Raw genomic sequence first — 14,164 nt, 5'->3', positions numbered from 1 at the left:
AATGACCGATACTCTAGCATCTTCTATTCCTTCCACCTCCTCTCCATCTTCTTTGAGTGGTGTCATGACTCTCGAGGCCATCATGGCGCAGTTTCAGCGCATGGATGCTCGCCTTAACACTCTCAGTGATGAGTTATGTCAGGTGAACACCTGTCAGTTGTATTGCACGCCGACAAGCTTGCCTCGGTGGTTTTGCTGCTTCTCCATCTCCTTCTCTAAAGTCTTTGGCAGATTAGGATGAAGATGTCAGCTCTTCCAGTGATGATGAGATGACAACCTCTCAGTGACTTACCCTTTTTCGTTCTTGACAAAAAGGGGGGAGTAGTTTTGGGATAATAAGAGTAATCTTGTATTTAGGGGGAGAGTTAACATAGGACATTTTTGTTAGAGGGAGTGTCTATATTTTGAGGGATGTAGTGAGGATTTTATGTACTTTTCTCTTCTTTCTTTGTAGTTACATTATCCTCTTGTACAACGATCTTGTGACCATTTATTTATGACATACATTGTATTTATTTTTCATTTACATATATCATGATGTATGTTTCTTTTCACCTATCTCTCCATGTGGTGTTTCTTTTCTTTCTTTATACATATGCTTCTTTATGTATGTAATCTTTATTTCTATTTCACACTAAGATGCCTTGATGAGTTTTGTTTGAAGTGTTTCAGAAAGACAAGTTGTGAAAATCTATTATGCCATGAACGCTCTTCTTGCAAAATTTTTCAAGAGTCTATATTAGGGTTATATTTTATTGTATTCAACAAGTGGTTATGAGGTTAATGATTTAAGAATTCTCTCATAATTCATATGTTTATTGTGGCTTTGTCACGGATTGTCAAATGGGGAGATTGTTAAGACATATGTGAGACTTGTTAGAGACATGTTATGTAAATTGGCTAATCCTTTGAGAAAAGACACTTTACTTGTAATTAGGTAGATATAGGGTGGGTTTAGTATTTCAAGGAACAATAGTTCAAGTTTTGTATTGAAGTCATGCAAATCTGTGTAAGAAACAAGTGAAGTAGTGTTGTTCATTAAAACTCGACAGATAGCTCGATAGAATCATTTCTATCGAGGTTTAATGATGGATCTTGACAACAGCTCGACAAAAGCTGTATCTATCAAGAATTATGAAATTAGAATTTCTAGATCTGATTCACGCATATCTATATGTATTTGTGTAGGGTTTCTTTTTTCACAACCCTATACATATATAAGGACTATTTTAAGGGCCGTCACATTTGATGCAAAGTGATGCAAAGGTTGTTGCACTTGTTGTTACATGCATATTGTGACCAGAGACAATTTGCCTTAGTTCATCATATTTCTCTCTAGAAGCTACTGCATCTTTGCACCAAGGATTTTGTGACCAAGGAGCATCTTGATCTTCATTGTTGGATGAACAGAAGAACTTTGTAGCCAACATCTTCCTCAAGTTGGTGTGTTAGTCATGTACTGGAATTCATGCATAATTGGTTAGTCATGTATTGGGATTCATGCATTGAAAGGAGAGATTGCCACTACATTATAAATCCAATTGGGTATTGGGGTAAGGTTTTAACTGTAGATTTGTATTAGGTACTAGGATTCCTATTACTTGTAATCGCTTGTTTTGATAATAGTGAATTCTCAAGAGTGGTGACCTTAAATTCACCGTTGGGGTTTTGCTTCAGTGGTTTTCTCTATTCGTAAACAAATCACCTGTGTCAAATTTATTTTCCATTGCATTTAACATAGTTGGTGACTTGTTTGTGCTACCACACTTATTGCATGTAATTGAATCTAATTAATTTCACTTGGCTAATTAATTGATTAAGTTACCAAATAGGTCAATAAATTCTTGGCCTATCACTAATGAAGAAACCGCAGTAACTACAATAGATAGAATAAAAAAGTCAAGAGTGAGACTTACAGGGTAAAACTGAAAGTGCAATGGAAAGAGATGCATTACTTGCCATATGAATAGCCTAAGCTATGATGTTTTGTAGTTTAGTTGAGGAAAGGTTGATAGTGGATCCAAAAGACTAGGACTTAGTTGAGATGAAAGATATTAGTAGAGTAGACTTAGTATTAGCAACAACAGCAGTAGATTTGTTGCAATAGTAACAATTCTCAAGAGTGTGGCTAGGATGCTTGCAATAATTATAAAAATTTTTGTTGGATTGCTTGTGACGATTACCAAAGCTAAAGGTATCACACCCTAATTGCGAAGATTTCTCTATGGGGGGAGTAGAGGGAGTGATATCTAGAACATTAAGCTTATTTTGGGCTTGAAGGTTTGCAAGATGAGCTTCTTCTCCAATCAACATATTTATAGTAGTATCAAGAAAGGAAGGAGGAGTGCAATTAAGAAGCTGACCTCAGATGGGCTCATAGGTATCGTTAAGTGGGCTCATAGGCATCGTTAAGTGACATCAAGAATTCCTAGAGACAAAATTCATCTCAAACAGTAGCATATTGCTAAGCATCCTTCGAGCACACCCAAGTTGGATCATAAAGGTCAATTTGGTCCCAAATGAAGCGAAGATCATAGTAGTCATTGATAGATTGCCTTGGTTCTTGCTTGAGCTGATGCAACTCTACCATTAATTGATATTTCATGGATCTATGAGAAGTGGAGAATCTTTGGCCAACATATCCCATATAGATTTTGCATCATCAAAGCTACCCAACAGATTGGAGATGGAGGAAATGGAAGTTTTCCAAAGCCAAGTAAGTAAGGATCATGTGGTTTTGACTATCCCATTCAACCATGTGACTGATGAAGGCAGTATCTTCTTCAGCTACCCCTTTGACAGGAATAGTGATTGTACTAGCACAATATTGCCAGAAAATGCGACTCTTAAGAAAACTGCACATAGCTTAAGACTAAGATAAGTAGTTTCTATTCCCCTCAAATGTAGCATTGATGGGGCTGTAAGCGACTAAATTTCTAGTTTGAAATATATCAAACAAGTAAAGTAATTTCACAAATGTGAATTTGTATTGATAATTGTGTAGTACAATTCTCTGTGATTACAAAAGATTGATCCTTTGATTCGATCTCCTTGAAAGATTTGTTGATTGGGATTGTGATAATGTGATTTTGTTCTGAACACAAGATATCCTTCAATTTAGTTGAGGAATGGAACGAAGATCTTTGAAACAAAATTACAATGAATCTCTGGCTATGAGCTTGTTAGAAATTCTTTGTTCTTCGTGCTCTTTGTGTTCTTCGTGTGTTCTTTGTGTTCTTCGTGCGTTTGTCATCTTCGAAGGTTTGTGGTGGAAGTTCTTCGGGGCTTTAGAGGCTTGAATCAGTGGCTTGAATCCGTGAAGCTTCACTAATTTGTGGTTGTTTAAGGTTTCTGGAGGCTTTTGAGCTTGATTCCAGTGAACTTTGAGATCTAAGAAGATGATGATTCTGCTTCAAATGTTCTTTGTATTCGAAGGTTTGTGGTGGAAGTTCTTCAGGGGTTTGGAGGCTTGAATTCGTAGAGCTTCACTAATTTGTGATTTGATGATGTTTTCGGACCTTTGAGCTTGATTCCTACAAACTTTTGGATCTAGTCAGATGGTTTGGATGATTCTGCTTCGAATGTTCTCTGATTTTGGGGTTGAAGTTCTTGAAGTTCTTGGAGGCTTCAGGGCTTGATTCCAGCAGAGCTTTTTCACTTCTGAATCTTGGTCCTCTGAATCTTGATCCTCTTAAATGTTTTAGGAAGGCTTCTATTTATAGGAGTTTAGGGGTGGGTGAGCAACACGTGGCGGAGTCCGATTGGTGACACATGTCACAGCCTGATTGGTCCGCTTATGTCATTGCTTACACGTGCGAAGCTGCTTGTGTCATTGCTTACACATGCGAGGTTGCTTGTGTCATCGCTTACACGTGCGTTGATGCGTGATTGGTTTTTGCATGACACTTGGCAAATTTCTGTTGGCTTCTGAATAGTGATAGCAAAACCTAGTAGCAGTACGTGATGCTTTGTAATTGGCTGTATTTTGTGGACTTGGTAATGAGACATGTCAGCTTGTGATAGGTCGGGAATTTTCCCTCTCTACAAATGCCCCCTCGAGACTCGTTCACGCACACAGTCTCGGAGTGTGGTGTGGGAATGAGTTTCAAAAATTGATTTTTGGTACTTGACTCTTTAAGTGAAATAGTTGAAGGTGGTGGAGCTTTCAAAAGGATAAGATAATTTCCGAAGAGTAGACCCACCCATATGAAAGGCTTTGATGAGACTGAAAAGAGGTCTGCAAGTATTTGAACGTACTTGCGTGATAAAGCCTTTTCAGTAGAGATTAAGTTGAAGTAATTTCAGGAGAGTATTTTGGATCGTTGGCAGCGATCACAAGATGTTGAAGATGGGGATGAAGCGAGGATGTTGGCTGGGTACAGCATGCAAAGTCACAGGGCTAGCCTCGTGTTCTTAAGAACTTTTGATGAAGTTATTTCAGAAGTTCATGCTTTGGATTATAATGAGGACATATGAGAAAATGGTTGAATGTGCATGCGTAATTGTTTCACTCAATTTAAGTTGAGGTAATTTCAAAAGAGTATGGATTCTGGGTATGCTAGCGGTGGTGGTGATGAAGATGAAGTGAATGAGTGAAACATATGCCACCATGGCGCTGGCCCTATTTGTTGGGGACCTTTTGGTGTAGATGTTTATGGGAAATACACCTTTGGATATAGGACTGATTGCATGCTGAATGAGGTCCGGCAGCGAGTAATTGAATGTGCCTGTGTGATGGGACCATGCTGACAGACGTTAAGTTGAAGTAATTTCAGAAGAGTACCTTTTGAAATTCTTCAAGCTAATTTTAAGTTGGAGTAATTCCAAAAAGTGAGTTTTGAGGTATTAGCAACGATGACCTTTGGGTCCCATAGTAGTGGGGACATGGAATAAGGCTTTGGTGACCATTTACCGATACCAAAGGCTAAATTCTAATGAGCTGGTGCCTTGGAGGTTGTTTTAAGTGTTGGATGGAAGACAATTTGTAGGATACCCCAACACTTTTTACCATTTTCACCTACTGCCGCTTGTTGGAAAAGCACAGAAAAATGAAAGATGGAGCTAACTTGTGATTCTGGTCTTAGAAACCAGCCAAGTTGCTGTTTGTTCCGAACCACTACTTCTGCTGGAAGACCAAGCAATTGGAAAGAGATTACAGGAGCCCTGAGGTTAGGAACAGGTGTGTTCGCTGGACTTGGATTTCCTGGCCAACCAAGTCCAAGGAACCATGGAACAGCAATGCAGACCTTGTTATAAGTAATTTTATGGGAAAATGCGGTCATTAAGGGGGGAAACAAAATTTACTTGGATCTCAAAACTGCAATGATGTTGTAAATAAGGTTTTGACCGAACCATAGGAGGGTTGATCTCAAATCGATTATAAAGCAATATCGGTTGCTAACTGTTGAGAATGATGAGGCCATAACGAGAAATGGCTGTGAAAATGAGGACTTGAAAATTTTGAAAGAAGCAAATCTTCATTTCATGATTCAATGTTTTTTTTTTGGATGAGTTTTTGATGAACTCGGCCCTCCTATTTATAGTAGAGAGATGAAGAATGGTAGATAGGTAGTTGAGAATAGTAGTTGAGAATTTTTGGTGAGAACGGTAGATGGGAACAGTAGGTGGGAATGGTAGGTTGAAGATTGGTAGGCACCGAATGGGAATGGAAGGTTGAACTAATGACCAGTGTAATTTCAAATTCATGACACACTTGTGATAGTTCATTTGTATTTTTAGAGGGAAGTCTTGATGAAGTCTAGAGAATAACCCTCTAAGGGAATCTAGACCAAGTGGATGAATCTCAAATTTTGATCTTGGAAGCCTAAGTTTTGGACATTGCTAATACTTCGGAGAAGTGTGTCACATAGGTGGTTTCCAAGTCCAAAACAAATAAGCGGATTTCACAAGCAGAACCTATGTGAAAATCTGAATAGGACAAACTTTGCTCGGACATCTTGATTCTTGGTCAAAGTTCACATTAAAGCCAACAGTGTGAAATCACATTATTTGAGCAATTTTGGATTCTCAAATGAAGAAATAGACCCCAAATTTGGAATGTACATGAAAAATTGAGCAAGACAAGTGTGGCTTGAAAATCTTGACTTTAGGTCGACTCCAACACAAAAGTCAACTATCTTGGAATCGAGTCATTTGTGCAATTTTCAAGTCTCAAATGATGGAACAGACACCAAAATCGGAATGTACGTGAAAAATTGAGTAAGATAGGTCTATCTTAAAAATTTTGACATTTGGTCAACATTTGCACAAAAGTCAACTTTTTGGAAATTGGACATTTGCACAATTTCTGAGTTTCGAATGAAGAAACGGGTCCCAAAATCATAATGTACTCGAAAAATTGAGTGGGATAGGTCCGTTTTGAAAATTTTGACTTTTTGGTCAAGGTCAAAGGTCTACTTGGTCAAAGCACTTTTTCTTTCCTTTTTTTTTTTTTTTTTTTTTTTTTTTTTTTTTTTTTTAAATAATTTCACACAGTTCGGATCGGATCAGATTTTCGGGTCGGTCTGGGTCAAATGGGTCAGATCGTAGTGGGTGGTGACGTCATCCATGACGTCATTGCGCTGGGCTCATGTGTCAGCGTGTACGCGTGAGAGATCGCTGGCACGTGGGAGCGCATGAACAAGAGTGGCGGCGAGTGGGAGCGCGTGTACCTGGCTCCGTGACTACCGGATTTTCTAGCAGCGCGTGGGAGCTCTTTTGATCCCGAAATTCTTGGGTTTTGTAGATCGGAGGCCGTAGAATCTCCTGGTATGGTCTGTTTTCTGAAATCGTGGGCAAATTTGCACAAATTTGAAGGACTAGGCCATGTATCCTCGCTAGTCTGTGGCGATGTGTGGTGGTGCGTGGGGTCCCTGTTGTTGATGAGCTTTCTGGGTTTTGCACTTCTAGGGCCGCTGGATCGAGTGGTAATGCCATTTCCTTGAACTGAAGTCTGGATTTGTACGAATATGAAGGAGTAGGCCGCGATCCTCTGAAGTTTTTGGCGGCGCGTGGTAGCACGTGGCCGGGTATCTGGACCTTGATTTTTCAGGTTAGGTAGATCAAAAGTTGTAGAAGATTTCTGTTGGTTTAATTTTGTGAAATCCTGTCAGAAATTTTAGAAATCCAGAAGAGGTGACGACGGACATTGTCAAACTTGTTGCTATTTTAGACTTTTTAGTCCATTCTTCATTGGCTGCTCTGGTAGGAGGGTGACTGCGTTTAGACTTGAGGGTCAAAAGGTAGGTGGTGAGTCACCATTTTTTTTGTTTCTCTACATTAAATGCCATCTTTTATTTTCAAAATTCGGTGCAGATTTCCCTGACTTTGAGAGCATTTGAGTTTGCAAAATCTGACTTTGAACTCCACAAACCTCTATATAAGGCCACCCGGGGCATGCATTGAGTTGTATAAGCATAGATTCAGTGGGTGATATAATACCATAACTCCAAAGTGTAGAGAAATTATGCATTTTTTTTTTCTTCACAGGATAGAGATTAAAATTGAAAGCTCTCTCTCTCTTTGATTTTTTTTTTTTTAAAATTATATATATATATATATATATATATATATATATATATATATTTTAGACATGCCATGAGATTTTCTTTTGACAAGCTCTTTGTTGTTGCTTGTTTCTGTTATGCAGCATGCTTCCCTTGATCTTTAGGTTTTGACATCAAACTTTACGCTGACATTCTCATAGAAGTGTTTACCTTCATTTGGTGGCTTTGTATTTCATCGATAGCAACGTTCTTGCAGTGATGTATGCTTTTATGTTACATTATTTTCTTGCAACAAAAATCTTTTAGTGATATTCATCCTTGCAACGATGTTTCCATAAGGATATTCAGCTAGGCAACAATGTTATCGCCAGTACTTGTCGTTGGTGTCGTATTGGCTCGGGTGTTGACAATGAAGCAATACTAGTGCTGTTCGTTAATGGAACAATGCTAGAACTTGTTTTTGCATGAATGTGTTCCACACTTGTCTTTGCAACGTAGTCACACCAATTGTTCTTATCATGAAGCCGCGCAAAATTTGCATTTGCATGGAAGCAACCACATCAACACTTCATTCGCATCGAAGCAACCACGTCAACACTTCATTCGCATTGAAGCCGTGCCAATGTTCATCTTTGTTATGAAGTCACGTCAACACTTCATTCGCACCAAAGTCGTGCCAACGTTCATCTTTGTCATGAGGCCATATCAACACTTCATTTGTGCTGAAGCCATGAAGCCACGTCAACACTCCATTTTTGTCAAATCTGTGCCAACGTTTATCTTTGCCATGAAGCAATATTTGCACTTGCATCTACTATGAAGTCGCACCATTATTTGCATTGAAGCCGTGCCAACACTCATCTTTGCCATGAAGCCATATTTGCATTGAAACCGTGCCAACGTTCATCTTTGTCATGAAGCCACAACAATACTCCACATTAGCACTTGCACCTACATTGGCATTGCACCAATATTCAGAGGCAACATAACTCAGACATTGAGGATGCATAGCATTGTAGCTAGACATCAAGATTTTGGCGATGCCAACAAGACGTCGAAGATGCAAGGAGTTGCCAACAAAACCTTGAAGTCTCAAGAAGAATGCTGCCAAGACTTTGACATTGCATGGACATGCCCTTGGAGGAGAGATGATGCAACACCAACGTCAGATGCTGGAGGAAGGTGACATTGTCCAACTTTTGGAGACATGATGTGAAACTGCACCACTCAGAAGGGAGGTGATGTGGTTCAAATTTCAAAGTTGTGAAGTGGCATAACCTAGAAGAGAGACGATGTAGCTTAGACCTGTAAGGTACAAGAAGATGCCCCTAGAAGATAAGTGTTTTGAATACTTCAAAGATGTGGAAAGATGTCCATAGAAGATGAGCAATGCCATGTAGACTTCATTCCTTGCAAAAGAGGTTGAAAATTTTATTTTACTCCACAACCAAGAACCAACTTATGTTTATCATTAGTTCAAGGAAAGCAGAGTAACACCAATTCTTTGCAGCTGTCATTTTCTACCATAATGATCTTTGAGCATCATGTAGTGGGCAATTGACTGATCTTAAGTGACGCCTTGCCAATCAAAGGGTTCTTGAAAGCACGTTGATGGCCTATGGAGAAACTCTTCAAGCTAGACAGGCAATCCTTCTTCTTTTCATGTGACTGAACTTAGTGACAAGTATTAAGCTGCCTATGTACCCCAAAGAGGGATCAAGTCATCACATAGTTCAACATTTTTTTTTTATGACTTCCTTTTTTTTTTTTTTTTTGATAATTTCTTTTTGGATGATTTTTTTTTTAATAATTTTTTTTTTAGTGCGTGACTGAACTCAGCAAAAGATACTAAGTTGCCTACGTACCCTTAAGAGGGATCAAGTCATCACGTAATTCAAAAGAATTTTTTTTTTTGTTTTTTTTTTAATTATAAATTTTTTTTCTTTTTTTCTTATGTGTTTTTGCAAAAAAAGGGGGCGCGGTGTGTAATAGTGGATATCACCACTAATCAAACCCGAGACCTTGGCCTCAAGGGAGACACGGGCATCCAACCGCTACGCCACACTCGCAATTGGTGACATAGAGTGGGATTAATTTCTCCTTATTGGTACGCTTTCAAGGGTAATGGGAAGACATCATGTACTCTTGCAGCGCTACAGTGGTAGTTTAAGCTTTTACCGAGGAGCAATCCTTGATTTTCAAGTGTAGAAGTATTTAAGGAACTTCCCATTGATGGGGCCGATCCTTATGCCATCATCATTGCCGATCAACTTGTGAGCTTGGTTGGTGTTTGCCCCCTACCTGAGAGTTGGAAGTACATCACAAGCAACGGTCAAGAGGTTTGACCCAACAACTTCATCAAAGTTTAGATCAATCTTGTTTTCTTTGGCAAGCTTCATGATTTGTTCTTTGAAAACGAAGCATTTTTGGATTAGGTGGCCAATGATGCGATGATATTTGCAGTAGTTAGGGTCATCAACTTTCTCCATGTCCTCTAGTCGCCTACATTCTGGCAATTCAATTAGCTTTAATTGCAATAGTTGTTCTAAGATGTTTGGCATAGCTTCATCGGGGAACGGATATACTTTTTGCTCACGTTCCTTAAAAGTCAAGTGACGCACTTCATTCTTTTGCCATCCTTCAAGCTGTTTTTCATTTGCATTTACTCCTCTTCTTGGAACCTTGACTTCGGCAGTGTTAACAACCATTAGGTCTTTGATGCTGACTTTTGCATTCCTGTCATTCCTTCTTACTTCCTTTATGCTTTCCTCAAGTATAGGACGGTTTGTACTTCCGTGGCTAGCAATGCTCAACTCCATGTCATGGGCACGAGTTGCTAACTCTTCAAATGTTCGGGGCTTTATCCTTGAAGGATGTAAAGAAGTCCCCAATGCATGCCTTGGATGCACATCTCTACAGTAGATATTTCAGAAAGTCTACCCTTGCAATCTAGACTCAAAGAACGCCACCGATTGATATAATAAACGACGGGCTCATCCTGCCACTGTTTAGTATTGATAAGCTCCATCATGCCTACCGTACGTTGTGTGCTGTAGAATTGGTTGAGAAACTCTCTTTCTAGTTGTTCCCAATTGTCAATTGACTCAGGTTCTAAGTCTGTATACCAATCAAAGGCATTTCCCTTGAGCGAACGAACAAATTGCTTTACAAGGAGACCTCCTTGAGTCCCTGCATTCTCAAAAGTTTCTATAAAGTGAGCAATGTCTTGCTTAAGATTTCCTTTGCCATCAAACTGCAAGAACTTGGGGGGTTGATACCCATTTGGCATTCTCATGTTGTCAATGCGCTTTGTATAGGGTTTTGAATATGTGAGAGAACTTGTAGAAGAACCTCCATATTGTGCTCGGATGGTATTTGTTATCATGTCTTGTAATTGTTGGACTGACAACGAAGCAATCGAAGTAGATTGTTCTCGTCGGGAAGTGTTTTCAATTTCTCTCCCTTCGTTATCTTTCGTAGATGTGAATTTATGACCATGGCTTGATTTACCAAGATCTTGTACTTCGAGTTTGTTCATCAAAGTTGCAATTTGGAGGTCCTTATCTTCAAGTGCTTTTGTGAGAAGGACAACCCTTTGTTCCATTTTGGCCATCTTTTCTTCCATGGTAGAGGTGTTAGTCATCATGACTGACACAACTTCCCAAGATGATGGAGAAGAAATTGATTTGATGTGAGCACATGGAATCTCATTTTTTGGGTTCCCTTTGATGGGAGAGAAATCATGTGACCAACTTCTTGTGTAGGAGGAAGGGGATTTGCCCCCATACTTAAGGTGTTCCAAGGTCGAGATGTCCTTGTTGACGACCTTATTTCTTGTAAGAGGGTCTAAGGAGATGATTATCTGGACCTTGGCTTCCTTGGTTGATTGAGATTGAAGTTGATTGTGTGCTTTAGGTTGGCTACAATTGATTGCACCAATGCAGTTGTTGGTAGTAGCCGTACCAAGTCTAATTGAAGTAGCTATTGTTGAAGCTTGAATGTTCTTGCTAGAAGCCATTGAAGTAGGCAGCAAGATGATGTTGATTTCTTTCGTTGAAGGAGAATGAGATGAGAGGCAGAGAGGTCCCACCAAGCGTGCCAGAATTTGTAAGCGACTAAATTTCTAGTTTGAAATAAATCAAACATGTAAAATAGTTTCACAAATATGAATTTGTATTGATGATTATGTGGTACAATTCTTTGTGATTACAAAATATTGATCCTCTGATTCGATCTCCTTGAAAGATTTGTTGATTGGGATTGTGATAATGTGATTTTGTTCTGAACACAAGATATCATTCAATTTGGTTGAGGAATGGATCGAAGATCTTTGAAACAAAATTACAATGAACCTCTAGCTATGAGCTTGTTAGAAATTCTTTGTTCTTCATGCGTTCGTCATCTTCGAAGGTTTGTGGTGGAAGTTCTTCGGGGCTTTAGAGGCTTGAATCCGTGGAGCTTCACTGATTTGTGGTTGTTTAAGGTTTCTGGAGGCTTTTAAACTTGATTCCAGTGAACTTTGAGATCTAAGAAGATAATTTGGATGATTCTGCTTCGAATGTTCTTTGTATTCGAAGGTTTGTGGTGGAAGTTATTCGGGGCTTTGGAGGCTTGAATCCGTAGAGCTTTACTGATTTATGATTTGATGATGTTTTCGAACCTTTGAGCTTGATTCCCACAAACTTTTGGATTTAGGCAGATGGTTTGGATGATTCTGCTTCAAATGTTCTCTGATTTTGGGGTTGAAGTTCTTGAAGTTCCTAAAGGCTTCAGGGCTTGATTCCAGTAGAGCCTTTTCACTTCTGAATCTTGGTCCTCTGAATCTTGGTCCTCCTAAATGTTTTAGGAAGGCTTCTATTTATAGGAGTTTGGGGGTGGGTGAGCAACACGTGGCGGAATCCGATTGGTGACACATGTCATAGCCTAATTGGTCCGCTTATGTCATCGCTTACATGTGCTGGACTGCTTGTGTCATCGCTTATACGTACGAAGTTGCTTGTGTCATCGCTTACACGTGCGCTGATGCGTGATTGGTTTTTGCATGACACTTGGCAAATTTCTGTTGGCTTCTGAATAGTGATAGCAAAACCTAGTAGTAGTACGTGGTGCTTTGTAATTAGCTGTATTTTGTGAACTTGGTAATGTGACATGTCAGCTTGTGATAAGTCGGGAATTTTCCCTCTCTACAGGGGCAATGAAGAAATATATCATTTTTAACCATTTAGAGGCAAAATATACAAAAATAGACTACAAAAATAAAATTTACGGGAAAAACTAGGTAAGGAGCACCTAGACTACAAAAACATCAATAGTCAAACTCAATTGGTAGCGGTCAAAGTCAACGATCAATAGTGATGACGTCAGCAAGATGATGTAAGTAGCTAACTGTTGCTGACATGGTGGTTGATGTAAGTAGCCGATGTGGTGATGACATAAGTAGTGACTAGATGATGATGTTAGCTAGGGCTGACGTGGTAATGATGACGTCGCAAATGATGTAAGCCTAAAACAGAGGACGATACGTGAGGCACGTGACTGAGACAAAGATTCTTTGGGCGGCACAGGAGAGCTTCGATGATTGTAAGATTTCCATAGTTGAGTAGATCGGGGCAAGACAATCAGAGTGGTACCTGCAGAAAGGTAATCGGAGCAAGATTCACAGCGGAAACAGTAAAGGTAGTGGTCTTTGTGCTGTGGGACTCTTTAATGACAGGGACTAAAGGTCCCGAACCCAGGGACAACGGCTAAGAGACATTGGAGGTCCAACAGTAAGTGGCTACAGTGGCTACTGTGATGGTAGAAGCGATGAGAGTGGAGTAACACCGATAGAGACAAGACTGCTAAGAGAAAGGTCAGAGCAGTGGTCTTGATACTATGTTAGAAATACTAAATGAATAGTATCATATTTCTCAAGTAATAAAATATACATGAATGCCTTTATATAGAAGGCAAAGTGTGTAGTATAGATATGTGTGTAGTACAATTAAACAAAGTGGGTCTAAGGCCCATAGCCTATTACACGTTAACAATATTAAAGGGCAAATAAAAGTCTTTTGTATTGTAGTATCGTTAATAGTAGTCTTTTTACTAATTGTTACTATTTTCATTCATAACTACTTATTTTCTCCTGTGAATCTACATAATTCAATTAATGGTCAACATGCATACAATTGTTACCATGGGAAACTACTTAAAACTCTAAACATTTAACCCTAGTTTTAAAGTAAAATATAAAATTTCTAAAATGTGATGGTGCAACGACTAGAGATCCATATTGAGAGTCTTTTTCAAATGTAATTTTGGGGTTTATGAGTGGTATATTTGAGGTTTTTATCTTGATTTGAGAATTTTTGTAGTATCATTTTGGGGTTTTTGTGTGAATAATTTGGAGAGAGAAAAGGAAAATGTTTTCAGAGGTGGGCCATTCAAATTTTTTTTTTTTTTTTTTTAACCAAAGCTCAAATAATAAACTTAGCCCAAAAAGTACCTTTAATCATTTTAAGAAACTCATGTGTTTTTCAACTTACACTCTGTAAGGACACGATTCCTGCGCGGCCCAGTGACATTTTTGGGTTCACGCGGGAGAGATCCCTCACAATACGATTTGTAGAGAGTGGGCTTGAAAAGCTTGGGCTTGGTCACGGGGGGACGGTCCGGTC

This window comes from Quercus lobata, chromosome 5 (genome assembly GCF_001633185.2).
Source record: "Quercus lobata isolate SW786 chromosome 5, ValleyOak3.0 Primary Assembly, whole genome shotgun sequence".
In the NCBI taxonomy this organism is placed as follows: Eukaryota; Viridiplantae; Streptophyta; class Magnoliopsida; order Fagales; family Fagaceae; genus Quercus; species Quercus lobata.
The sequence above is the reverse complement of the archived record's forward strand: the minus strand, read 5'-3'. Positions refer to the sequence as shown.